Source organism: Agelaius phoeniceus, chromosome 28, assembly GCF_051311805.1.
Source record: "Agelaius phoeniceus isolate bAgePho1 chromosome 28, bAgePho1.hap1, whole genome shotgun sequence".
NCBI lineage: Eukaryota > Metazoa > Chordata > Aves > Passeriformes > Icteridae > Agelaius > Agelaius phoeniceus.
The window spans coordinates 1,662,322-1,688,615 of NC_135292.1; the positions used below are offsets into that span (position 1 = coordinate 1,662,322).

The 26,294-nt window shown below is 48.6% G+C and overlaps 2 pseudogenes across 2 annotated transcripts in view; one reads left to right on the forward strand and one right to left on the reverse strand.

The window, feature by feature from the left end:
* The window catches only part of LOC143696041 (uncharacterized), a 90,229-nt pseudogene extending 76,539 nt beyond the window's left edge, over positions 1 to 13,690 (reverse strand). Inside the window, exons 1-2 of the transcript XR_013185491.1 lie at positions 13,213 to 13,690; positions 12,673 to 12,738 (exon numbers count right to left, since the gene is read on the reverse strand). The product of XR_013185491.1 is annotated as an uncharacterized LOC143696041 (transcript). The remainder of the gene's footprint in view (positions 1 to 12,672; positions 12,739 to 13,212) is intronic.
* The window catches only part of LOC129132349 (uncharacterized), a 97,887-nt pseudogene that overhangs the window by 3,145 nt on the left and 68,448 nt on the right, over positions 1 to 26,294 (forward strand). Inside the window, exons 3-4 of the transcript XR_013185492.1 lie at positions 11,961 to 11,971; positions 19,916 to 20,517. The product of XR_013185492.1 is annotated as an uncharacterized LOC129132349 (transcript). The remainder of the gene's footprint in view (positions 1 to 11,960; positions 11,972 to 19,915; positions 20,518 to 26,294) is intronic.

Below are 26,294 nucleotides of genomic sequence, written 5' to 3' on the forward strand. Positions count from 1 at the left end.
AGCAAAGGTGACATAGGGTTGCCTTGTTTGACACCAGCGTGAATTTAAATGGGATCGGTCCTCTCCTTTTCAATGGAAATGTACACTTTGATTTTTCAATGCATTTCCCTAACCAGCTGAACCACATGGGGATCAACCCTTCTCTGGATCAGACCCTCAAGTACATGCTGATGACCAGCGGTGTCAAAGGCTTTGGTGATGTCCATGAACACGACCCCCAGATGTCAATGCTCCTGCTTAGCGTTCTTAACCACAAGCTGTAACAACTTGAGGTTCTCAGCACAACCTGATGCGCAAATAAAGCCCCATTGCCAGGGCTTAATGGGACATGCCCTGGTCAGCCTCACCGTAGCAATCCTGGAGAACAGCCTAATCACGATATAACCAGTAGTGATAGGCCTCCAGTTATTGGTATCACCAAGTCTATCCAAGTCGGAAGACTTGGGTATCAAGACTGTCCGGCAGTCCCGCAATGCGTCTGGGATAGTACTGGTAACAAGCCAGAGATTGAAGATCTCAGTCAACAGGGAAAACTTAGGGTCTTTTTAATAAGATGACCCAAAGTAGTCCCATCTGGCCCAGGAGTGGAGGTTTTACACATCTTGCTCATGTTTTTCTCAATCTCTTTTTTAGTAATCAGGGCCTCAGATACAGTGTTATCCGCCTCCGCATGCGGAGGAAAATTCACCAGGCCACCAAACTCAACAGCTGTATCCCATCTCAACTTAAAGCGTGCATGGACAACACCAGATGATATTTGGCATTGCAAGGCTTTTGTGCTGTCCAGAATAATACACATGAGATGCCTCCTATGCAACTTGTACAACATCTGAAATTGAAGAAATTTCCCTCTCTTAATCTCTCTCTTTTGCATCCAATTCGTTGTTGCTTTGCATGCACCCTGACCACGGGATGTCTGCATTTTCTGACCCCTGGCTGTTTTCATATTCTGGCCAGGCCCACCCAGGATACCACGACAGTCTTCGAAAACATCGTTCACCATCCCTTGCAGATCTTGCCCATCCAAAACTTTCATGAAGGCCTCCCGATACCTGGTGAATCTGCCAGCCAATAATCCCGTTTGGATGGCTTCACAGTATTGGAGCTTCAATTGTCTATCCTTTGGTGATTTAGTGGACCTGGGACGATGTTCAATCACCATACCGCCTTCTGGCCCAGCCTCACCTTTCACGGAGGGACCTCTCCCCAGAAGGCGCCTTTTATCACTGATCTGCTTTGCCGTTTTAGATGGAATATGCTCCACAATAAGTTGGTTAATATTCTGACTACTGGCAAACTTCTCCACCAGTTGTACCAGGAGAGCCTCCTCCTCATCAGTCCATACCCTTTTATGGGCCCCTCTAGCTGATGACTCTTTGGGATGGGCGGCAACAATCTGTTCCAAATTCCTCACAAGGGGATGCATTATCTTCTTGTGCTGGCCCAGGCCAATCTTGGTGGCAAAACCATGTTGGCATACCTCACAGACCCATTTGCCAGTTGGAGCCACACACACCATCCCTTTACAACGTGGGGCATGACAGGCAATACTGTGGTAGTTAAGATTTTGTTTACCACATTTAGAGAACCTAAAGATGACCTTCTTTTGCCCCTGGGCCCTCTTTAGATTGTCAATCAGCCCCAACATCCTAGTAAACCAGGTCACACAACAAGGACAGGATGGCTTTCTCTCAGGGATGGACACGACAGGAGTTCTTATCGTTTCTCCATCACCACTGGACCTGGGAAGAGCCTCAGGTGTTCTTGGCTCTTCTGTGCCTCCGACTGAACACTCAAAATCCTCTTGAGCCAACCCTGATGGGGAGATCTCATAAGGCTCACAGAATTTTGCCAAGCCCTCCCATGCAACTCCCAGATGTATTCCACAACCCCTTATAATTGTGGAGTAACAAACTCCAAACATACCAGATTAAATCCCTCTTCCCTGGGCACAGAGGGTATAGATGGAACCTTGGCATCTCTGACCCTTAGATCTAGTGGGTCAGTCTGAGTGGCAGTCAATATATATCACAAAGCCAATGATTGTACCATCACATCAATCAGTAAGACAACAAAAAGACATGTCCAAGTGAGGATAGAAGTAGTTAGCAGCTGGCCCTCTCCCAGACTGCCACTAGCCTGTGGACAAGGCTTTAGGCAGCTGTGAAAAGACTGTGCCAACTTTTTGTTTCAGAAGCTCGTGAAACTATTGTTGGGTGGTGAGTCCAACGACAGGGAGGGCAGATTTTCACCCTCTCTCAACACCAGCACAGAATGTGACTCTGTTACCACGAGGGTATCCGGCGGGGCCACGAGGAGGCGCAACCACCGCAGCTACGCCCAGTTAGTAACTATGCCAAAGTTACTCCCACCTTTTACCCGTGCTTCATTGTATTTCTTCACTTTGACATTCGTAGCACTGGGCAGAAATCACATTGTGTCAACACCTGCCTTGGGCCTTTGTGATGCTTTGTTTCAATTAAACAGTCAGATTCCCCTGGTCTGCACCAGTTCAAAGCTGGCTGTTAGGCGCTGGCCAAGGTGGGGTGCCAACCCAGAGACACCCCCCCCCCCCGGGGATCCCCCCTGGGGACCCTCCCCAGCATGAACTGCTCATCTGGCACCAGCTGTGGCCACGCACGCGCTGGTCACCCACCACATACATCCAACTGCCAGCAGAGGAAACGCACTACGCTCTTTTCACTCACGGTTCCTGTTGCATCGTAGGGATGAACCAGAAGTGGAAAGCTTCCAGCCGTATGGAGCCCCACACGACAGGCTGCAGAGGCCACTGAAGGAGAAGGTGGATCAAGTCAACTTGCTGAACTCAAAGCGGTTCAGCTGGCCCTGGACATTGCTGAAAGAGAGAAGGGGCCAAAGCTCTACCTCTACACTGATTCATGGATGGCTGCCAATGCACTGTGGGGCTGTTTGGAAAGGTGAAGAAAGGCCAACTGGTAGTGTAGGGGAAAACCAATCTGGGCTGCTGATGAGTGGGAAGACTGCCTCTTGGGTAGAAAATCTGTCAGTGAAAATCCATCATGTAGATGCCCATGTCCCCAAGAGTCGGGCTAATGAGGAACACCAAAACAACGAGCAGGTAGATCAGGCAGCAAAAATAGAGATGTTGAAGATAGACTTAGATTGGCAACATAAGGGGGAGTTGTTCCTAGCTTGATGGCCCATGATGCCTCAGGCCAGCAGGGCAGAGATGCCACCTATAAGTGGGCAAGAGACCGAGGGGTGGATCTAACCATGGACAGTATTTCTCAGGTTATCCATGACTGTGAGACGTGTGCTGCCATCAAGCAGGCCAAGCGAGTGATACAGTGGGTGGTACAGTGGGTGGTGGTCCAGGTACCAGTATGGGGAGGCCTGGCAGATAGACTCCATCACACTGCCCCAGACATGCCAGGGTAAGCGCTACGTGCTGACCATGGTGGAAGCCACCACTGGATGGTTGGAAACCTACCCTGTGTCTCATGCTACTGCCCGGAACACCATCCTGGGCCTTGAAAAGCAAATCCTGTGGAGGCATGGTACCCCTGAGAGGATTGAGTCAGACAACAGGACTCATTTCAAGAACAGCCTTATCAACACCTGGGCTAGGGAACATGGCACTGAGTGGGTGTACCGTATCCCCTACCATGCACCAGCTGCAGGCAAAGTGGAGAGGTACAACGGACTGTTAAAAACCCAGCTGAAAGCTTTGGGTGGGGGATCTTTCAAAAACTGGGAGCAGCATCTGGCAAAAGCCACCTGGTTAGCTAACACCCAAGGCTCTACTGACCAAGTGGGCCCTGCCCAATCTGAGCCTTTGCATAGAGTAGATGGAGACAAAGTCCCAGTGGTGCATGTCAGAGGTTTGTCTTAGGGAAGGCAGTTTGGATTAATTCTGCCTCGAATACAGAAACAAACCCATTCATGGGGTTGTTTTTGATCAGGGACAAGGTTGCACATGGTGGATAATGCAAAAAGATGGAAGAACATGATGTGTACCTCAGGGAGATCTGATTGCTGGGTGAGACCTATGTGTAAATATCACTGTTTGCTGAATGCTATTACCATTGTCTGTGTATAGCTGTATAATGGATGTATAATGTATGTGTTTGTAGAGTTAGAATTTATATTGGTTTTAGTAGTAAGCAGATGATACAGGGATAAGGGATGGAATGTCCTGGGTTTGTAGAGAGCTTTTTGGATAATTGGTTAGCTGAGAAAGGACATTTTGATGTGATACCGATGGATAAGGATAGGGGAAACAAGCTGGAAACTAAGCAACCAGTGTCCAATCACTGACAAAGGTCACAGTGACCTTCTCTGAAACGGGAAGATGGGGGAGAAAATCGCTTGCCAGAAAATGTAGATATCTTAGGTAGAGAAGCTAGAAGAATGCAAACATAGAAGCAAAACAATTACTAGAAGATAGAAGTAGGTGTGGTTGATCTAAGTGTGCTTTAACCAATAATGAGCTCAGCTTTTGCAATATGTATAAGCTTCATTAACACCAATATAAATATGTGTGAGTTTTCAATAAACTTCGGGATTTGCTATTCACGCATATGGTGTGTCGCATTTCTCCCGCCGTTCACGACATGGGTTGACTATATGATGCCTTTATCCCCAATCGTCTCGTTCTGTTTATGCTGAATAATAAGTTTTGCACCTTTAAGACTTGTTGCAGAGAGTGAAGGGGGGAGAGAAGGAGCACACAGTTTTTTTCAGACACTGCTCTCACTCCTCCACATTCCTGCTCCTGGACTGTGTTGTCTGCGGATGGACAGACAGCGGGACAGAGCTCTTTTGTGTTTTTAGTTAGTTTAGCTAGCTGAGGCAAAGAAGTTCCCTGGTCTGTGGCTTTTTCCCTTTCTTTGGACCTCTTGAGACCTGCTCTGGACTGAACACCCAGGGGAGCACCAGCAGCTGCACCTGTGGCTCACCGGGCCAGGCCTGGCCTGCGACATTTCCAGCACCGGAGGGACTGATAAGAGACTGAGTGAGCTGAGCTGCAACTCGGGGACGGGGTTTTCTCAGTTTGTCATCTCTTTTGGAGTGGCAAGGGGTTTTTTGATTAATATTGTTCACATTTTATTGTTTAATAAACAGGTTTTTTCCACTTATGTCCAAGGAGGTATTTTCTCCTGGACCGGTTGGGAGGAGGGGCTGATTGAATTTGCTTTCCTACTGGAGCCCCTTTGGGGATTCTCTCTCAAATTTGCTCTAAACCAGGACAACCTGAATACCGTCTGGCAATTCCTCACCTGGATTACGTGTGAGGGCATGATGCACAAGAATAGGCAGATCTTCCCTATCTCCTGCTGTTCTAAGGTAATTGAATTCCCCAAAAATTACAGAAACGTTTGAATCTTAAGGAATAGTAAGCAGGACCATTGTCAGTCTTAATTGCTGAGGGGATACCTAATATGGCAAAGCAATTGTACAAATGTTTCTCAACATGACGTGCTGTCTCACTTGTTAAGGGAGTAGCCCATATAACACAAGAATAGGTATCAATGCAAACATGTACAAACTTTTTCTGACCAAATTCTGCTACATGAGTTACATCCACTTGCCATAATTGCAAGGGTTGAGTACCCCTATGTGGAAGAATAGTTAGAGGAAAAGGGCCATGGATCCGTGGAGATGTTGTACAAGCAAACCCCAAGTTAACTTAGCATACATGTTGGCTTAGCATATATGTTGGCTTAGTTTAGCATAAGTGGGCCGCGTTTAGCATAACCAGGCCGCACACCATGATAAGAACATTGCAAAATATGCTGTATCCTGCCTGCTGATAAGGTCAAAAGGGCAAGGACAGCGACAAGAATAGAAACCACAATGTAGGAAACCACAAAGTAGGAGGAATATGTAAATGTAATCTCTTGCTTTAAACCAATGAACTCATTGTATGAGCAATTAAACCAATAAACTAGCGACAAGTATGCATAATTACTGGAAACAATATAAAAGTACCGGTGTACTCAAACCAAAGCTTGCCTTACCAATCATATTGATTGATTACTTGTCTTCCCTCGCCACCCTCAATGGTGACCCCGGACGTGATCAATAACCGAAGGACCCTACCTTCTGATCCTGACTTCAATGGCGGCAAGGCATCGGAAAAGCACTGGTAAGCAGCAACCAGGGGGCAGAATATCAGCAAATGCTGGCATTAGATGCCCAATCCGTGCCTGGGCTGAAGGGATCAGGCATCTGACTGGGCTACCCAAGAGAAAAGGCTGCATTAACGATGTTGACAGGGACAGTCTCCGGCCGGCTAAAATGGAGAGTGAGGTAGCCCTTGATTTCTTTATGCGCTTTTTAGAAAAGCGGGGAGTAAAGGATATTGATCTTAAAAAAGAATTAGCAGGGTTAATTGCTTTTGGGAAGGCGCGAGGTTGTTTTACCAACCCGGGGACGTTATTTGAGGTTAATCAGTGGCGGAAATATGGGGACATATTATGGGATATGGTTATAGATAAGTATAAAACTGCTAAGAAACTGATGAAGCCATGGCAGGTAGTAATTAACTGCTTACAAAAGTATCACACTGAGAAAAAGATAGCGGCTGTCGCGTCAGCTCATTTGGATGGCAAACCCGCAGAAGCAGGGAAGTTCCAGTTGGGAATCGATTATGTGTCTACACCTCCAATTGGGTGCTCGGTGCCAGTGAAAACCCAGCAGGAAATTGAGTCAGTGGAGCCAACCGCCCCACCGCTTCAGGAAGAAGTGGCTGAATTAAAGGTGGGGGTAGAGTCAGAGAAAGTTGCTGCATCGCTTAAGGAGGAACTTAAGGAGGAGAATGGGGGTAGCAAGTTATCGCAAAGTAAAGAAGAATTAGACAGAAAAGCCACAAGTTATCATGAATGGAATTCACAGGTCTCTTGTAAAAGAAGAGGAAGGAAAAAGGAAAGGATGCAGGATGTAGACAGAGGGTCTGAGAATAAGGTTTCGTGGGTAAATTGGCAAGCAATTTCGAGGGAGGCAATAGATCATCAGGATTATGACTTCCTGAATACTATGAGTGAGATACAAGCCTTCCCTGTGGTATATACAACTAATAACCAGGGAAATGTCGATACTACATATGCTCCAGTTGATTGGAAATTGTTAACCCAACTGCAGAATACTGTCAATGAATCTGGCCTACATAGTGAACCAGCCAAAAAAATTACATTTGGGGAAGTGGAATCTTATGTCCCAAAGACATTAAAGCTATAATTAGAATGATTATGACACAATCACAGTTGATGTTGTGGTAGGCTTGCTGGAATAGATTATGTGATGCATCTGACATATCCAGCGAGATCAACATGATCCACTGTATGGCATTATAATAGAACAACTCATGGGGATAGGACAGTTCGCAACAGTTGAGAGGCAGGTGCAATTAGGACCACACCTATTGATGGACTCAATGAGATTGGCTCGACAAGCGATTGGCATGGTAAAAACTGCCCAGCCTACACCTTCATATATGTCCATAAAACAGGGAAGAGATGAGACTTTTGCAAGGTTTGTGGATAAGATAACAGACGCCATCAATCGATCAGATGTACAGGAGTGGATGAAAGGAGCCTTGCTAAGACAGTGTGTTATGGAAAACTGTAATGCTGCCACAAGGGCCATTATAGTTACATTGCCAGGGGATGCTACAGTGCAAGAAATGCTAGACAGGATGAGTCGGGTGCCAGTAGGCCCACAAGCTATATTAGTGGAGGCAGTAAAAGAGTTAGGGAAAGATTTGGTGCAAGCTCAACAGCAAGCCTTTGCCGCCCTTGCCCCACTGCGAGTGGAAGGACTTCAAAACAATACCACTACCTGCAAGGGACTCTTTACAGACACTGGAATTATCCACAGTGGTTTGGGCCTTTAAGTAGTGGCCCCACAATAAATATGGTAACAGATTCACTATATGTGGCTGGGATTGCTCAGAGAATTGAGGATGCTCGCATTAAAGAAATACAACATTTCCGGCTCTTTGAACTGCTATGCCAATTGCAAGCCACAATAGCCCAAAGAGTGGAAGCATATGCAGTATTGCACATCAGGAGCCACAAATGGACAGAGGGACTGGGCGAAGGCAACGCTCGTGCACATCACTTGGTCTTGTTGACAGTACCAATGAGTCAGTTTGCAAAGGCTTGAGAGGCCCATGCCACATTTCATCAGAATGCCCGAGGACTGCACAAACAGTTTAGCATCACCATGGAAGAAGCCAGAGGGATAATAAGAGCATATCCTACCTGCAGCCATCATGGACCAGGCCCCAGCATCAGGGTTAATCCTCGGGGTTTAGGCACGGATGAGATTTGGCAGATGGATGTCACACATGTCCCTGAGTTTGGGAGGCTAAAATATGTGCATGTCACAGTGGACACCTACAGTCGGTTCATGTGGGCAACTGCCCAAGCAGGAGAGAAGGCCTCTCATGTAATCCGTCATTTGACCAGCTGTTTTGCTGTAATGGGCGTTCCCAAGCAGATAAAGACAGACAATGGCCCAGCCTACAGCAGTGAACGAATGAGAAAGTTTTGCCAGAAATGGGGAATCCAACACTCCACAGGAGTTCCCCACTCTCCCACAGGACAAGCTATAGTGGAAAGAACTAATAAGACTGAAATTATATCTTGAAAAATTTGAAGACATTAAGGATCTGCAAGAACGACTGTACAAGGCATTGTAGCAAAAATGCTACCTCCTGGGCTTTTCCTTATCTGCGGGGAGAGAGCCTAGCCTGCAGTGCCTCAGAAGGCTCTGAGAAAACCATACTGTTTCGGCAAACTAACATTATTTGCCCCTAGCATTCACCAGATGCTTAACATCAGTCACAAACCCCAATGTGCAAGACGCAGCGTACATCAGTTAGGCCCTGAATGTAGAGATGATGTACAATTATGGGAACCACCATCAATTATATTGGCATCACTTTTCGTGCCAGGAGTAGCCTCTGCATGGGCCCTCACACTATTGAGTTGCCTAGCGTGTTGGACAGGAAAACAAGTCAACATCACGTCCACAGCGTTAGATGAACTCACTACTGATGTTGATAGCATACGCCATGCAGTGTTACAAAATAGGGCTGCCATAGATTTTTTTATTGCTAGCGCAAGGACACGGTTGCAAAGACTTCAAAGGGATGTGTTGTTTCAATCTATCAGACCATAGCGTTTCAATCCATAAACAGCTCCAATGGCTAAAAGAGCATATGCAGAAGTTCATGGTAAATGATAATCCATTTGATAGTTGGCTGTCTTCTATTTTTGGGGGTTTATCTCCCTGGTTCATATCCCTTATAAAAGAAGGACTACGCTGGTTAGGAATAGTGCTTGCGATCATAATAGTTATTAGAATTGCCTATTCTTGTATTATGAAAAATGTAACGCAAGTAACCGATAGGGCTTTATTGTACAAAAAGAAAAAGGGGGAATTGGGGAAGAATGGCTGGAGGAAAAGGGCCATGGATCTGTAGAAATGTTGTACAAGCAAACCCCATATTAACTTAGCATACATGTTAACTTAGCAGCATAGCATAAGTGAGCTGTACTTAGCATAACCAAGCCACACACCATGATAGGAAGATGCTGTATCCTGCCTGCTGATAAGGTCAAAAGGGCAAGGACAGGGACGAGAATAGAAACCATAAATATGCATAACCACAAAGTAGGAGGAATATGTAAATGTAATCTCTTGTTTTAAACCAATAAACTCACGACAAGTATGAGCAATTAAACCAATAAACTAATGACAAGTATGCATAATTACTGGAAAACAATATAAAAGTACCAGTGTATTGAAAATAAACCACAGCTTGCTTTACCAATCATATTGACTGATCGCTTATCTTCCCTCGGCACCCTCACATTCCACAGGCTCGTGTCAACTTTCCCGACAGGTCTGCTGCAGCTCATGGAGGGTAAAGCCCTGGAGGCTCCTTATGGGCGGTTATGGACGATTGCAGGCAGCGCCTCCATGCCCTGGATCAGCGGTGCCCCCTCCTGGGAACCCCCACGTTTTCAGGTTTCTGTGAAGCTGCCTGTGAAAAACACGTTCACTCGCCTGTGAAAATGTAAACAGGTTAATAAAGGACAATGAGAGACCAGGACCATGGAGCAAAGGTTATTATGGCCGGGTGCATCTTAGCACTCAGCCAGGAGCACCCTGTTACCTTCAGGGATCCCCCTGAAATACCTTTCCCCTTACATCAGCCTGGTGCATATTCATAGAGCCTCATGCATATCCATAAACTACTTTACATATTCCAGGAATGATTTTACACGGCCCCTCCTTGGGTCTGCCTTTTCAGAGCATGTGTGTTTCTTGACTGTGGTTTTGGCTCCTTCTCTTTATCACCTCCAGTTTTTGGGCCTTGGTGCACTCTGCCTTCAGACGGGGAGTGCTGATAGTTGGCAGATCTGTACAGGTGTCCTCATCCTGGGTGCATTGGATGTTATCCCACCCAAGCAGGCAGTTTAACACAAGCAGCTATTTCACTGAGCTTAATTAACAACAGAAATAAGAACTATAGAACAAAGTTACTTTAACAAATGGTCCCAGCTCATATTTGATCCCAGTCCAGTTGATCCCAGTCTGTGTGGTCCTGATCCATATGGTCCCACTCCCTGGGATCCTAGTCCTTAGGATCCCAGTCCATATAATCTCAGTCCAGTTTATCCCAGTCTGTGTGGTCCCAGTTCATAGGATCACAGTCCATACAGTCCCAGTCCATATTTGATCCCACTCCAGGCTATCCCAGTCCAGAGGGTTCTGATCTACAGGATCCCCATCCATGTGATCCCCATCCAAGTGATCCCAGTCCATATTTGATCCCAGTCCCGTTGATCACAGTCCAGGTGATCCCAGCCCATATTTGAACCCAGTCCAGTTTATCCCGGTCTGTGTGGTCCTGATCCATATGGTCACACTCTGTGCAGTCCCAGTCCATGTGATCCCAGCCCATATTTGATCCCAGCCCATATTTGATCCCAGTCCATATTTGATCCCAGTCTGTGTGGTCCTGCACACACTCCCAGGGTCTGGAATTCCAGTTCCCAGCCAGGAAAAAATGTTCCTGTCCTTGAACTTCCTTCCTATCATCTTAAAAAATTAGTATGAAATTATAAATAGCTAAATAATAATTAAAATCAATAAATAGAATGAAAATGAAATATATTAATTTCAACTCTTACTTACAATACTCCAATAATGATTCAACCCAAAACAACAATATTACTATAATATTACCAATAAATAATCAAATTATCTACCAAGAAATACCTTTTGAAAGTTTTAACTCAATAACTAATATACTTTAGATAAAAAATATCTAAAAAAACTAACATGCAATCTAACACACCTTAGTAAAACAATTCATATTACAAATATACAAAACACAAAAGCAAACACCACTATAATTTCTCAGACATTTTAACCAAACAATTGAACTTTAAAAAATATCCTTAGGTACTCTAAAACAATGAAAATTATTTTTAAAAGATGTATTGGGGGTGCGTGGCTTTATCTGGATATTGGTTTTTGAATTGTTAGTGGCTAGATGATTAAAAAAAATGGGACTTTTATAGGAATTTAACCAGATGAGAAAGTGCCACTCTGCAAACAGAACTGACCAAAAATGAACGGGACAGAAATCAGTAACTCTGAAAGTTTTATTTGCTATCAAATATATCCTACCCAGACAGCCCCACACAATCCCCATCCCATTGCTCCAAATTGGGATCCCACTTCTACCAATCGCCTCCCAACCCCATCTCACCCTGGCAGCCATGGAATGGAGCGAGTTTGGCCTGGCACTGAATTTTTCTGAGGTAGGATTGAGCCCTTTTGGGGTAAGATTAAGCTGTGTTCAGTGGGATTTGAGGAGACAGATTGATTTCTCTTGGCTTTTGGAGTGCAAAAACATGGAGAAGAGAAAAAAATTAAGGCCAAACCAAAAGTAGAAGCTGCCAGGTGTGTTCCCAACATGGATCACAGGGAATGTGAGTGACCAGGGCTGTGCCCAAAGTGCCTCCTCCAGTGGGGGATGGAGCTGGAGCAGCGCACGAAGCTCTTCCCGCACTCGGGGCACTTGCAGGGCTTCCCTTACCGGTGCCTCCCTTGGTGTTGGGTGAAGTGAGAGCAGCTGGAGAAGCTCTTCCCACACTGCCCAGACTCGTACGGCTTCTCCCCAGTGTTGGTCCTCTGGTGCTTGATCAGATCAGAGTTCCACCTGAAGCTCTTCCCACACTCCACGCACGTGTGGGGCTTCTCCCCATCATGAAGCTGCTCATGGAGCACCAGCTCCGAGCTCTGGCTCCATCTCCGGCTGCCTTCCCGGCCCTGGCTGGCTCTTTCCCCCTCACATCCCCGCCATCTGCGTTTGCAGCCCCTCCTCGTGCGGCATCTCCGGGGCTTTTCCTCCCCGTTGGCTTCCTGCGCCGTGGAGCCGCTCAAAACGGCCTCTGCCACCAGGTTCTGCCGCGGGCATTTGTCCTCCCTGCTCTCCATGCTCAACTCCTGCTCTGGGGGAGGAAGGACAAGGACAGCATGGGATTTGCCTCCGTGCCACAGGCAAGGGCAACGAGATCCCCCCAGGGCTATGCTGCAGCCGGGGGCCGTGCTGGGCTGGGAGATGCAGCAGCACAGAGGGGAAAGGGGCACTGACTTCCTCCTCACCTGCCTCAGTGTCCGGGGGTGTCTTACTCTTCCTTGCAGCCTCCCAAGGGTTGGGAATGGGAAATCCTGGTTTGGGGAAAACAAGGGGTGAGCACGTTTGTAGGAGTGCTGGGGGGTGGGATGGTTTGGACAGACAGAGACAAGAGATCTCTGCAGCCAGGTCATGGAACTTGTGGTTTATTGCAAAGGGCCTGGGTGTAGGGCCCTGCTTGGAGCTGCCAGCCACAGCTTGGAGCAGGCCCAAGAGAAGAGAGGGGGAGAGAGGATGAGAGGGTAAGAGCATAAGAGAGTAAGGTTCCCGTTACAATACAATAAATCTTCTGTGTTAAATATTCTATTTCTCACTAACCAGTCCAGTACAAGATACAAATCCTATAGCATTTACATACAGACTGTAAGAATCGTTACATCACCATACTGTGTTACATTTCAAACCCTAAAAACTCTAGTTTGGACCCCTTCTGCTGAGCTAGTAGGGTCTGCTCTGACCCTTGGACCTGTCTGCAAGCAGAGGGAATTGTTTAATCAGAAGGGGATTACCTTCAGTTGGGCCACACCATTGCTTTCCAGTTGTTCAGTAACTAAGGTATCTCAAAGCTTCCTTTCATTTCAGTCTTGCTTATACCTTCTATAGTCCCAAAATCTTTTGCCAGACAATCATATTTATGAGGCTTTCCTGTTTCATCTTTCCTAACACACGCTGAGTTTGAAGTCCCTCTGCCCAAGTCCATCTCTACAAGTCACCGGCCATCTGGGCTCCAGAAAACCTCCCAAATACCAAGGTTCAGACCTGAAAAACCCTCCCAGGAGTTCCCCGTCCCTGGTCTCTCCCCTCCGGTGTTCAGGGGTTCCCCCCTGTCCAAACTGCAAGGGCCACACTTGGATTGGGGGTCCCCCTTCTCCTGGGTGCCCACCCTGCCCAGGCTGCTGGCAGTGCCAGCAATGCCAAAAGCTCCCCCCTCTTCCCTCTCCCCATTTCGGGATGCCGGGGCCTTTTGGGCTCCCGGGCTCCCTTCTCCCCTCATTCTCTGCTCTGCGCTGCAGCGGCTCCAAGGAGTCCCCCCTGCCCCTCTCCAGGCTCTTGAGGCTCCCGCCAATGGCGGCGCTCCCCCCTCTCTGGCCTCCCCACTTTGGCCTCCTGGGGGACAAAGGGCTCTGCTCCTCCAGGCTGCCTCTGCCGGCAGCCGCCACCGCCACCCCCCGATGTCCCCCCGAGGGGCCTTTTCCGCTCAGCCTTGGACTTCTTCATTCTCCAAACATCCCCCCAAAAACCCAACCCAGGGACCCCCCGGGATATCCGGGCCGCGCTCCCCGCTTGCCTGCACGATGGGGGGGGGGGGGGGGGGGGGGGGGCGGGGGGGCGATGATTCCCACAGGTGGGGGCTGCGAATTACGGCAGGGCTCGACCGCATGGTTCCCTCAGCTCAGCCTTGATCCGCCTTTGTGCCTCCTCTTCCTCTTCCTCCCGCTCCTCCTCTTCCATCCCCCCTCCCCCTCCTCTGTGTTATCTCCACCTCCTTCTATTCCTCCATCCCTCCTCCCTCTCCTCCTCCCTCCTAACCCCGCCTTCTTCACTCCTCTTTCTCCTCCCTCTTCTTCTCTTCCATCCCCCCTCCTTCTCCTCCTGTCTTATCCTCACCTTCTTCTTCTCTTCCATCCCTTCCCTTCCATTCCTCCCCCTGCTCCTTCCCCCTTACCCCACCTCCTCCTCCCCCTTCATCCCTGCCCTTCCCTCCCTCCTCCTCCTCCCCCAGCAGCAGCCACACCCTCGGTGCCCCGTTCCCGCAGCCCTCGCAGCCCGCGGCAGCAGCGGCGATGGAGCCGGGACAGGTCGGCATGGGCAGTGCGGGGCTCTCGGCTGCTCCCAGCCGCTGCAGGCAGGGGGAACCCGGCCCGGGCCAAAGGAGAGGCAAACTGGGCAAACTGGGGGCTGCACATCCAAACTGGGCCTTGCTGGGGACCCTGCCTGGCCCCTGCCAGCCCTTGGGGCTCCTCTCGGCACATCCGCCAGGGGGGAACGCACACAGGCCTGGGGGATCCCAGCAGTGGCAGCACTGCCAGGGACTGGGCTGCACTGGGATCGTACTGGGACTGACTGGGGCTGTACTGGCTTTGTACTCACATCATACTGGGATCATACTGGGAGTGACTGGGACTGTACTGGCTTTGTACTGACATCATACTGGGATCGTACTGGTATCATACTGGGACTGTACAGAGTTTATAATGATATCAGACTGGGATCATACTGGGATTGTACAGAGTTTGTACTGACGTCACGCTGGGATCATACTGGGAGTGACTGGGACAGTTCTAGGTTTCTATTGATATTATACTGGTATGATGCTGGGATGGTTTTGGGAAGGATGAAAGTTTGACAAGAAAGTCTCACAGATATGTATGCTTTGCAGAAAGATTTTTAAATGTAGAGTCTTCTGAAGGAATAGAGATGGAAGTAAGTTTTGATCTAGAAGAAAAGAATGGCTGAGCCAGTCTTACTGGCTAACCAGGGAGGCAAAGGGTATGTTAGTTAGAAGGGGTTTTTATGGCTTAGAGCAAAGGATAAACCCACCTCAAACAAGAAGATGGTTTTACCAAGCAGAAAGATTCCACAGGCAAACAAGTCAGCAAAGTTGCAAGTAGAAAAAAGATCTCAGTTTTCCACTGCAAGAAAACTGAAAAACAACTTCTCGCTTAAACTGTAATGTACTAACTTCTAGTGATTGGAGAATAGTAACATGAATATGGTAATTACAGGAGTTATGATAGGCTATAGGTAAAAGTAAAGGTATAGATTGGTTCTTCTATGTTGAGATGCTCAGCAAAGAAGAGTATATAATACTCTGAAGAGCACTGTAACCAAAGCTAAAGGGCCTCCAGGCTTGTCTGCAGCTGGAGCTGACAGCTGTAGGCACAGGCTCTGTCACCCATGACCCTGGGCTGCTGTAACATCTTGGATACAATAAACTGCATTTTGAAGAGCTGCCTGGAGTCCCCCATCTCTCATTTAGGCTCTTACAGTGGCACCCACGTTTTAGTTGGCAAACTCAGACTTATTGGCAGTAAGAGACCTCCCGGTGAACTCAGCAGGAAGCGGCCACAAGGATCGGGCACCTGGAATGAGGGTGACCGGGGCCCAGACAGGAGTTGCTGCTGGATAGTCCCTGGATCGGAGCCTCTATATACAGCACCTGCTGCATAGCTGGACAGCAAGTGAGCACCGGGAATAATGGGGCAGAATAAGTCTGTTCCATGGAGAGATGTGTATCAGCATTTAAAATCTTTAATGGCATCAAGTCCAAAAACCTTGCCGAAGCAAGAGCTCAAAAAGCTTTTAAAATGGACTATAACTCATATCCCAAATGCTGACTCTGAAGCCATCTATACCAGAGACCTTTGGGACTCTCTGGGGGTTAAATTGTATAATGCCATCTCTCGGCGTGACAAAACAGCAGCGGAATTTCTTCCCGCTTGCCAAGTCCTTGTGGAAATCTTTGTCGCGAATCCCCCGCACCCCTCGCCCGCTCCCATTGCACCTGAACCCGGCAGCCACAGCCTCGGCCTCTCCAGCCGCCAGAGAGGGGGGAAGAAGAAAGGGGGGGAAGAGAACAGAAACTGCTGCTGCTCCAGCCCAGAGCCGGATCCGGAATCCTGCATCCTGCTGCACTTGTGCCTGCGCTGGGGACAGGCGCCGCCGTCCCAGCCTGCCCCGTGCCCGGCCCGCTGGCACCGCCGGCTCCCGCAGCCCCGGGCCCGGCCCTGGCTCCAGCCCCGCGCGGCTCCAACCTGCATGGCGGGGCCGGCGTGGGCTCCGTGGCCAAGGTGCACGGAAATCAGAAGTTGACTCCGTTAAACCAGCAGGACCTGCATCTCATTGCTGGGCAGGTCTCCAGCGGCAACAAAAAACACTGAAAGAGCCAAAAAATCATCCCCCAGATCTCCTACTCCTGAAGCTAGCAAGGCTTTGGAGAAAATTACTGATGCTCTGCAAAATAGACAAGCACATTGTTATGTTCCAGATAAACCTTTTTTCCTTGCAGTTCTAGGAGAAACGCTGAGACTGCATGGCCTCATCTTCCAGTGGGACTCCTCTCAAAATGATCCTTTGTTAATAATTGAATGGGTTTTTCTTTCTTACAGGGCACCAAAGACAATCTTCAGAGATGATTGAGATGATTTCTCAAATTGTCATTAAGGGCAGGGCAAGGCTTCTTGCCATAGCAGGTTGTGAATTCAAAATCATCTATTTACCTATGATTAAATCCTATTTTGACTGGGCCATGCAAAATTCAGAAGATTTACTGTATGCCTTGTTAGATTTTCCAGGTGTTTGCTCTCTTCATTATCCAGCACACAAACTGATCAAAGCTAAATTATGCTACAAAGAGAAACCCGTTATCAGTGAAGAACCTTTGGATGCAGTTACTCTCTTCACTGATGGGTCAGGACAAACACACAAGGCAGTAAGTTACCTGGCAAAATAAAAACACTAAATCCCGAGGACAAGACATTCAAAAGGTCAAAGGTTCTCCTCAGATTGTTGAATTGGCAGCAGTTGTAAGAGCATTTCAACTCTTCCCAGAACCTTTTAACTTAGTCACTGATTCTGCATATGCTGCTAACATTGTTAAGAGAATTGAAGGGTCTGTTTTAAAAGATGTTAACAATGACAACTTGTGTCTTTGGCTTACCTGTCTTTATCAAATTTTGTACACAGGACTAATCCTTACTTTGTTGCTCACATTAGAGCTCACTCTGGTCTCCCAGGATTTATGGCAGAAGGGAATGCACGAGCTGATGCACTGGCATCAGCAGCATGTGATGAAGGAGCTGCAGGAGACAGTAAAGATTGCACCTCTCTGCTTCCTGCAGCTACCCTGCCTAACATTGTTAAACAAGCTAAATTGAGTCATGCCTTTTTTCACCAAAATGCACAGGTGCTCAGACGAGATTTTCACATCTCCCTAGAGCAAGCACAAGCCATTGTACAGGCTTGCCCTGACTGCCAGCTAGTTCAACCTATCCCTTTTACAGGAGCAACCAGCCCAAGGGGGTTGGAAAGTTTGCAGAAGTGGCAAACAGATGTCACAAAGTACCCTTCTTTTGGGAAATTTAAAAATATCCATGTCTCTACTGATACATTTTCAAAAGCAGTTTTTGCGTCTGTACATACAGGAGAAACAGCTAAGCATGTTTGCCAGCATTTTTCACAAGCATTTTCCTCACTGGGTGTCCCTCAAGAAATTAAAACTGATAATAGTCCTTCATATGCTTCACAAGAATTGGCCACATTCTTAAATGAATGGGGTGTTCACCATACATTTGGTATTCCCTACTTTCCCACAGGTCAGGGAATGGTGGAAAGAACACATCAAACTCTATAACATATTTTAGATCAACAAAAAGGGGGGGAGCCCAGGATACACCTCAGAGGAGGTTGAATAAGGCTTTGTATGTTCATAACTTTTTGAATAGCTCTGCAGAAGCTAATTACAGACATTTCAAGAACAATAAAAAAGCAAAACTGAAGGAACACCCCCCAGTTTTAATTAAAAATCTAGAATCAGGAAAAATAGAGGGACCATTTGAGCTTATTACATGAGGCAAGGGTTTTGCATGTATTTCTACAGATACAGGACTCAAGTGGATTCCAGCAAAAAACGTGAAACCATATGTCGTGGGTTGACTACATGATGCTTTTATCCCCAATCGTCTTGTTCTGTTTATGCTGAATAATAAGTTTTGCACCTTTAAGACTTGTTCCAGAGAGTGAAGGGGGGAGAGAAGAAGTGTGCAGTTTGTTCTTGCTTGCTCTGTGCACTTACAGCTGCTTCACGATCCCCGCTCACCACAACAGCCCATGAATTTCCCTCCTCTGGGCCAGATGCCACTGGCTTTAACTTTGGTGATCTCCATGGAAGATCCCTCATGTGCCTCACGACCGCCATCAAGGACAGAGATTGAAGCCCCCTCCCAAGGACTGAGACCCTTAAAATTCTCTCCCGGGGGCGCTGGGCTGACTGGAGCGGGATGTCTGCCGAGTGCTGCCTGCAGGTGTGTTCGATGGACCAAGACTGGTTTCCCATGGCAACCAGTCCTGAAACAATGGGCCCCGCTCACTGCTGGGACTGGTTTGTCCTGTTTGCAACTGGACTGTCTGGACTTGTTCCCAACTTATTCTCCACTGTCCTGTACCTGTTCCCTCAACTAAAAAAGACGCCTGAGTTAACCAAAGATTTTGAGATTCTCCCCAATGTGACCAGACAGATCTATTGGGTGCAAAAGGACGATTTCGTCTCTCCACTGGTAGTTATTCCCTCCCGCCCTTCTCTATCTCTCTCTCTCCTTTATCTCCTTTTTGAACCTTTTAATACATTTGCTGTGAGCACTCAATAAAAGGTGCATTTGTTTTGATTAATACTGAAAGTCCCCCTGCTGTGTGTCTTTTGCACTCCGAGATGGGTAAAAGGAACCATCACAACCCCCACTTGTACCAGTGGATCGTGACACCCCGACACCCCTAAATGGGGAGAGCGAAGAGGGGGGAGCTTTTGGCATTGCTGGGACTGCCAGCAGCCTGGGCAGGGCGGGCACTGAGGACAAGGGGGACCCCCAATGCAAGCGTGACCCGAGCAGCTGGGACAGGGGGGAACCCCTGAACACCAGAGGGGAGGGACCAGGGATGGGGAACTCCTGGGAGGGTTTTTCAGGGCTGAATCTTGGTGTTTGGGAGGTTTTCTGGAGCCCAGATGGCCGGTGACTTGTAGAGATGGACTTGGGCAGAGGGATGTTCAAACTCAACGTGCTCATCCCTTGTTTTCCCCAAACCACGATTTCCCATTCCCAACCCCTTCGAGGCTGTGAGGAAGAGGAAGATGCCCCAGGGACACTGAGGCAGGTGAGGAGGAAGTCAGTGCCCCTTTCCCCTCTGTGCTCTTCCATCTCCCAGCCCGGCATGGCCCTGGCTGCAGCACAGCCCTGGGGGGATCTCGTTGCCCTTGCCTGTGGCACGGAGGCAAATCCCATGCTGTCCTTGTCCTTCCTCGCCCAGAGCAGGAGCTGAGCATGGAGAGCAGGGAGGACAAATGCCCGTGGCAGAACCTGGTGGCAGAGGCCGTTTTGAGCGGCTCCACGGCGCAGGAAGCCAACGGGGAGGAAAAGCCCCGGATATGCCGCGCGAGGAGGGGCTGCAAACGCAGATGGCGGGGATGTGAGGGGGAAAGAGCCAGCCTGGGCCGGGAAGGTGGCCGGAGATGGAGCCAGAGCTCAGAGCTGGTGCTCCATGAGCAGCTCCATGATATGGAGAGGCCCCACACGTACTTGGAGTGTGGGAAGAGCTTCAGGTGGAGCTCCGACCTGATCAAGCACTAGAGGACCCACACTGGCAAGAAGCCCTACAAGTGTGGGGAGTGTGGGAAGAGCTTCAGCCGGAGCTCTGACCTGATCAGCCACCAGAGGATCTACACTGGAGAGAGACCCTATGAGTGTGGGGAGTGTGGAAAGAGCTTCAGCTGGAGCTCCAGCCTGATCTGCCACCAGAGGACCCACACTGGGGAGAGGCCCTACGAGTGTTCCAAGTGTGCGAAGAGGTTTCAGACTAGCTCCCATCTCCTCCAGGACTATCAGTTTCACACAGAGGAGAGGCCCTTCCAATGTCCTGACTGCGGGAAGAGATTCAGGAAGAACTCCCACCTCATCACCCACCAGCGCATCCACACTGGGGAGAGGCCCTACGAGTGTCCCCAGTGTGGGAAGAGCTTCTCCAGCTGCTCTCACTTCACCCAACACCAACGGAGGCACCGGTAAGGGAAGCCCTGCAAGTGCCCCGAGGGCGGGAAGAGCTTTGTGCACTGCTGCAGCTCCATCCCCCACTGGAGGAGGCACTTTAAGCACAGCCCTGGTCACTCACATTCCCTGTGATCCATGTTGGGAACACACCCGCTTCTTCTCCTCACGGTTTGGCGTCATTTTTTTTCTCTTCTCCATCTCTTTGCCCTCCAAAAGCCACGAGGGAATCAATCTGTCACCTCAAATCCCACTGAAAACAAATGAATTTTAACCCATAAGGCTCAAACACCTCTCAGATTGCTTGTTCCCTCCTCAAAAAACCTCAATCCCACACCAAACTCACTCAATTCCACAGCCAGCAGGGTGAGATGGGTTTGGGAGGCTATTGGTAGAAGTGGGATGCCAATTTGGAGCGGTGGGATGGGGATTGTGTGGGGCTGGCAGGATGGGATGTATTTGATAGCAAATGAAACATTCAGAGTTACTGATTTCTGTCCCATTCACTTTCAGTCAGTTCTGCTTGTGGATTTCCGCCTTCTCAGCTGATTAAATTCATATAAAAGTCCCATTTTTTAAATCATCTAGCCTCTAAAAATTCTAAAACCAATATCCAAATAAAACCACGCACCCCCAAACTTTTAAAAATAATTTTCATTGTTTTAGAGTACTTAAGGTTGGTATTAAAGTTTAATTGTTTGGTTAAAATGTCTGAGAAATTATAGTGGTGTTTGCTTTTGTGTTTTGTATATTTGTAATATGAATTGTTTTACTAAGGTGTGTTAGATTGCATGTTAGTTTTTTTAGATTTTCTTTATCTAAAGTATATTAGTTATTGAGTTAAAACTTTCAAAAGTTATTTCTTGATATATAATTTGATTATTTATATGCATTAGTAATATTATAGTAATAGTTGTTGTTTTGGGTTGAATCATTCTTGGAGTATTGCAAAGAAGAGTTGAGATTTTTATATTTCTTTTTTATTATAATTTATTTCATTTCAATTATTATTTCTTTGTTTATAATTTTGTTGCAATTTGTTGAGAGGATAGGAAGGAAGTTCAAGGGCAGGAACATTTTTTCCTGGCTGAGAACTGGAATTCCAGACCCTAGGAGTGTGTGCAGGACCCCACAGACTGGGATCAAATATGGGCTGGGATCAAATATGGGCTGGGATCAAAGATGGGCTGGGATCACCTGGACTGGGATCACTTGGATGGGGTTCACATGGATGGGGATGCTGTAGATCAGAATCCTCTGGACTGGATAGCCTGGAGTGGGATCAAATATGGACTGGGACTGTATGGACTGTGATCCTATGGACTGGGACCACATGGACTGGGATCAAATATGGGCTGGGACTGTTTCTGAAAGTAACTTTGTTATAAGTTTTTATTTCTGTTGTTAATTAAGCTCAGTGAAATAGCTGCTTGTGTTAAACTGCCTGCTTGGGTGGGATAACATCCAATGCACCCAGGATGAGGACACCTGTACAGATCTGCCAACTATCAGCACTCCCCGTCTGAAGGCAGAGTGCACCAAGGCCCAAAAACTGGAGGTGATAAAGAGAAGGAGCCAAAACCACAGTCAAGAAACACACATGCTCTGAAAAGGCAGACCCAAGGAGGGGCCATGTAAAATCATTTCTGGAATATGTAAAGTAGTTTATGGATATGCATGAGGCTCTATGAATATGCACCAGGCTGATGTAAGGGGAAAGGTATTTCAGGGGGATCCCTGAAGGTAACAGGGTGCTCCTGGCTGAGTGCCAAGATGCACCCGGCCGTAATAACCTTTGCTCCATGGTCCTGCTCTCCCATTGTCCTTTATTAAACTTTGTACATTTTCACAGGAGAGTGAACGCATTTTTCACAAATGGAATCTCAAGGAAACAAGGGTCAGTTGTTAAGCCAAGGCTCTGCTTTGACCAAGAGGGGCCTCATGGGACACAGGTGCCACTGGGACATTGCCAGGTCTAGTAGGAACAAGGCTCCATTATTGCACAGTGTTACAGATGAGTAATGTCATAGTTGGGTCTCACAGTGAGGAGATAGATACTATGTGTGTGTTAAGATGTGTAGTGATGTTATTGTCATCTGTCCCCCATAGTCCTCTTCCCCTCCCCTTGTAATGGCCTTGGTGGTTGGGGCATTTGGGGAGGGCAGGTTTGTCACTGGAAGGCAGGCATGGCAACACCTGCTCTCCAATCAGGTTGCAAGAAAGCATTCTCCACCAATGGACGGCCACAAAGAGTTACCTGACAGACTTTGGGTGGGGCTAGGATTACCTGATGCAACACCAAAAGTCTAAAAGGAGGAGCAGCCAATTTGTGAAGGAGCCATGTGGCTGATAGCCATGGGGTGGGGAAGGGCTCCCAGTGCTGTGATTTCTCCTGTTTCAGTCCTTTGTTGTCATTTTTTTCAAGGCTGAATCAACCTTAAAATTTTAAAAGTAACGGTCATTTCTCACACACAGCAAGGCCTCAGGGCGCCCAGGAGAGCGGCGTGACAATGACATCTTGGGGAACCAAGTGTCACCTGCAAACACAACGGGGCCTCATGGAAGCCAGGGGCCACTTGGATATTGCCAGGGCAGGTGGAACTCAGTGTCCATTGTGACACAGCACAGCCTCGTGGAACTCAGCAGAGCATTGGGACAGCCTGGAATCTCATGGAGCCAAGGCTCTGCTTTGGCAAAGTGGGGCCCACAGGACACAGGTGCCACTGGGACATTGCCAGCTCTTGTGGAACCCAGTGTCCACTGTGACACAGCAGAACCTCATGGAAACATGGGGGCCACTGTGACGCAATGGAATCTCATGGAAGCAAGTGTCAGTTGCGAACGCAGCATGTGGCTCGTGGGAGCAAGGGGTCATTGTGACACACAGGGGCCTCTTGGAACCTAGGAGAACATGGATTTTCATAGAAGCACGGCCCCATTGTGACAAAGTGCAGCATCACAATGGTCTCCTGGGTTCCATGAGTCCTCGCTGTGTTTAGAATTGACACTTGGTTCCCCAAGATTCCATGGCTCCATCCCTCTGCTCTCCTGTGATTTGAGGCTGTGCTGTGTCACAATGGACACTTGCTTCCTCCAAGGCTGGAGATGTCCCAGTGACACTGGGCTTCCATGAGGCCGCGCTTTGTCACAATGGGGGCTTGCTTCCATGAGATTCCATTGTCCCACAGTGGTCTCCTGGGTGCCACAAGGCCTGCCTTTGTCACAGTGGAACCTTGCTTGCACGAGCCCTGGCAATGTCCCAGTGGCACAGGGGTTCCAGGAGACCCTGCCGTGTCACAATGGGCCCTTGGTTCCATCAGGTTCCACTGTGTCACAGGGCTCTCCTAGGTCCCATGAGGCCTTGGTCTGCCACAGTGGTGTCTTGTTCCTACTAGGCCTGACAATGTCCCAGTGGCACCTGTGTCCCATGAGGCCCCACTTGATCAAAGCAGAGCCTTGCTCCCATGAGATTCCACTGTGTCACAATGTTCTGCTTGGTTTCATGAGAACCTGATGTGTTGACAATTGATCCTTGGATCCTAGAGATTCCATTGCATCACGGCTGTGTCCTTGGTTCCATGAGGCCCAGCTTTGTCACAACTGGACCTTGGTTCCATGAGATTCTATGGTGTCACCATGGTCTCCTGGGTGCTGTAACAATTCACACTTGGTTCCATGAGATCCCACCACGGTGTCTCCATGGTCTCCTGGGTCCCATGAGGGCCCCTCTCTGTGTCACAGTGTTTGCCTTGGTTTCCTGAGAAGCCGATGTGTTGACAGTTGACCCTTGGTTCCTTGAGATTCCATTGCATCCCAGTGGTGTCCTTGGTTTCATAAAGCCCAGGTTTGTCACATGGGAGCCATGGTTTCAGGATATTCCATGGTGACACAATGGTCTCACCACTCTCTGAGGCTGCACAGTGAAACAGTGGACACCTGGTTCCATGAGATTCCGTGGGGTAACAGTCAATTCTTTTGCTTCTTTTCTGCCAAGGTCGGGATGAAATCCCAAGACAGCATTTCTTGTTTGGACTCAGGTGTTCATTAGCTCTTGTCTCTAGAACAGTCTCACAAGCTGTGAGTTCTGCAGCACTTTGCTAACAAGGTAAAAATGGAGCCCCATCTCTCTCTCTGGTCTCTCTCTCAAGGTCTTTTGAGGATAAACTGTCCAATTAAGAAATGACACCTAAATTATTTTTACTTTTAACCCAATAACCAATCACCCGTGCCCAACATAAGGGACTTTTTTATCCAATTACACAATACCACCCAAACCCGAGAAGGAGGAGGAGGAGGACAAGGAGGAGGAGGAGGAGGAGGAGGACAAGGATGAGGACCAGGAGGAGGAGGAGGAGGACAAGGATGAGGACCAGGAGGAGGAGGAGGAGGAGGAGGACAAGGAGGAGAAGGAGGAGGAGGACAAGGATGAGGACCAGGAGGAGGAGGAGGAGGAGGACAAGGATGAGGACCAGGAGGAGGAGGAGGAGGAGGACAAGGATGAGGACCAGGAGGAGGAGGAGGAGGACAAGGATGAGGACCAGGAGGAGGAGGAGGAGAAGGAGAAGGAGAAGGAGAAGGAGAAGGAGAAGGAGAAGGAGAAGGAGAAGGAGAAGGAGAAGGAGAAGGAGAAGGAGAAGGAGAAGGAGAAGGAGGCAGCAAAGAAAAAGGATCAGCCTCCACCCTAAAACCTCCATCTTGCTTTATATATATTACTATATTCTAAAACCTTAAACTCCAAGTTGTCCACCATGTGATATTACACCCTTCTATTCAAACTCCACACCCATAATCCCAGTTCCATCATTCCATTTTGGAAGCCTTCTCCACAGCCTCAGGCCAAATGCAGTGTTCTCTTGGGGGTCAGTGTCTGTCAGCTCAGAAAGTCTGAAATTCTCAGCAGCTCGGGTTCCAACAGGTAACAATGTTCTCCTGTGTTCCAGTAGGTTCCATTGGGCCCGGCTCTGTCACCATGGACACCTGGTTCCATGGGATTCCATGGGGTGACAATGTTCTCCAGTGTCACCATGGACACCTGGTTCCATGAGATTCCATTGGGTAACAATGTTCTCCAGTGTCACCATGGACACCAGGTTCCATGGGATTCCATGGGGTGACAATGTTCTCCAGTGTCACCATGGACACCTGGTTCCATGGATTCCATGGGGTGACAATGTTCTCCAGTGTTCCATCAGGCCCGGCTCTGTCCCCATGGACACTCGGTTCCATGGGCAGTGTCCGTGTCCCAGTGGCACCTGTGTTCCATGGCACCCCTGTCTGACCAGGGACAGTTTGTTCCAGGACATTCCATGGAGTCCCAGCGGTCACTTGGGTTCCATGCAGGTGCCTGGGCAGCGGGAGCTCAGCCCAAATATCCTGGGGGTCCCTGGGCTGGTGTTTTTTGGGGGGAACCTTTGGATCTTGCAGGGCTCCAAAGCTGAGCCGCGGATGCCCCTTGGGACAGAGTGGAGCATCTTGGAAGCCAGGAGAGCCTCATGGAGCCAGGAGACCCTGATGGAGCCAGGAGACGCTGATGGAAACCAGGGGACCCTGATGGAGACCAGGAGACCCTGATGGAGCCAGGAGACCCTGATGGAAGCCAGGAGACCCTCATGGAAGCCAGGAGAGCCTGATGGAGCCAAGGCTGCAGCGGGACACAGAGGGACCTCACGGGAGCCAGGAGAGCGTTGTGAGGCTGTGGAACAATGTGGCACCGAGGTTTCACTGGGGCTTGACAGAAGCTGGAGACAAGGAAGCGCTGGGAGCCTCCGGAATCAGCGTCTGCAGGAGGATTTTCTGCTCCCTCCTGGGATGCTGGTGGACAATAAAGCCTGAGGCAG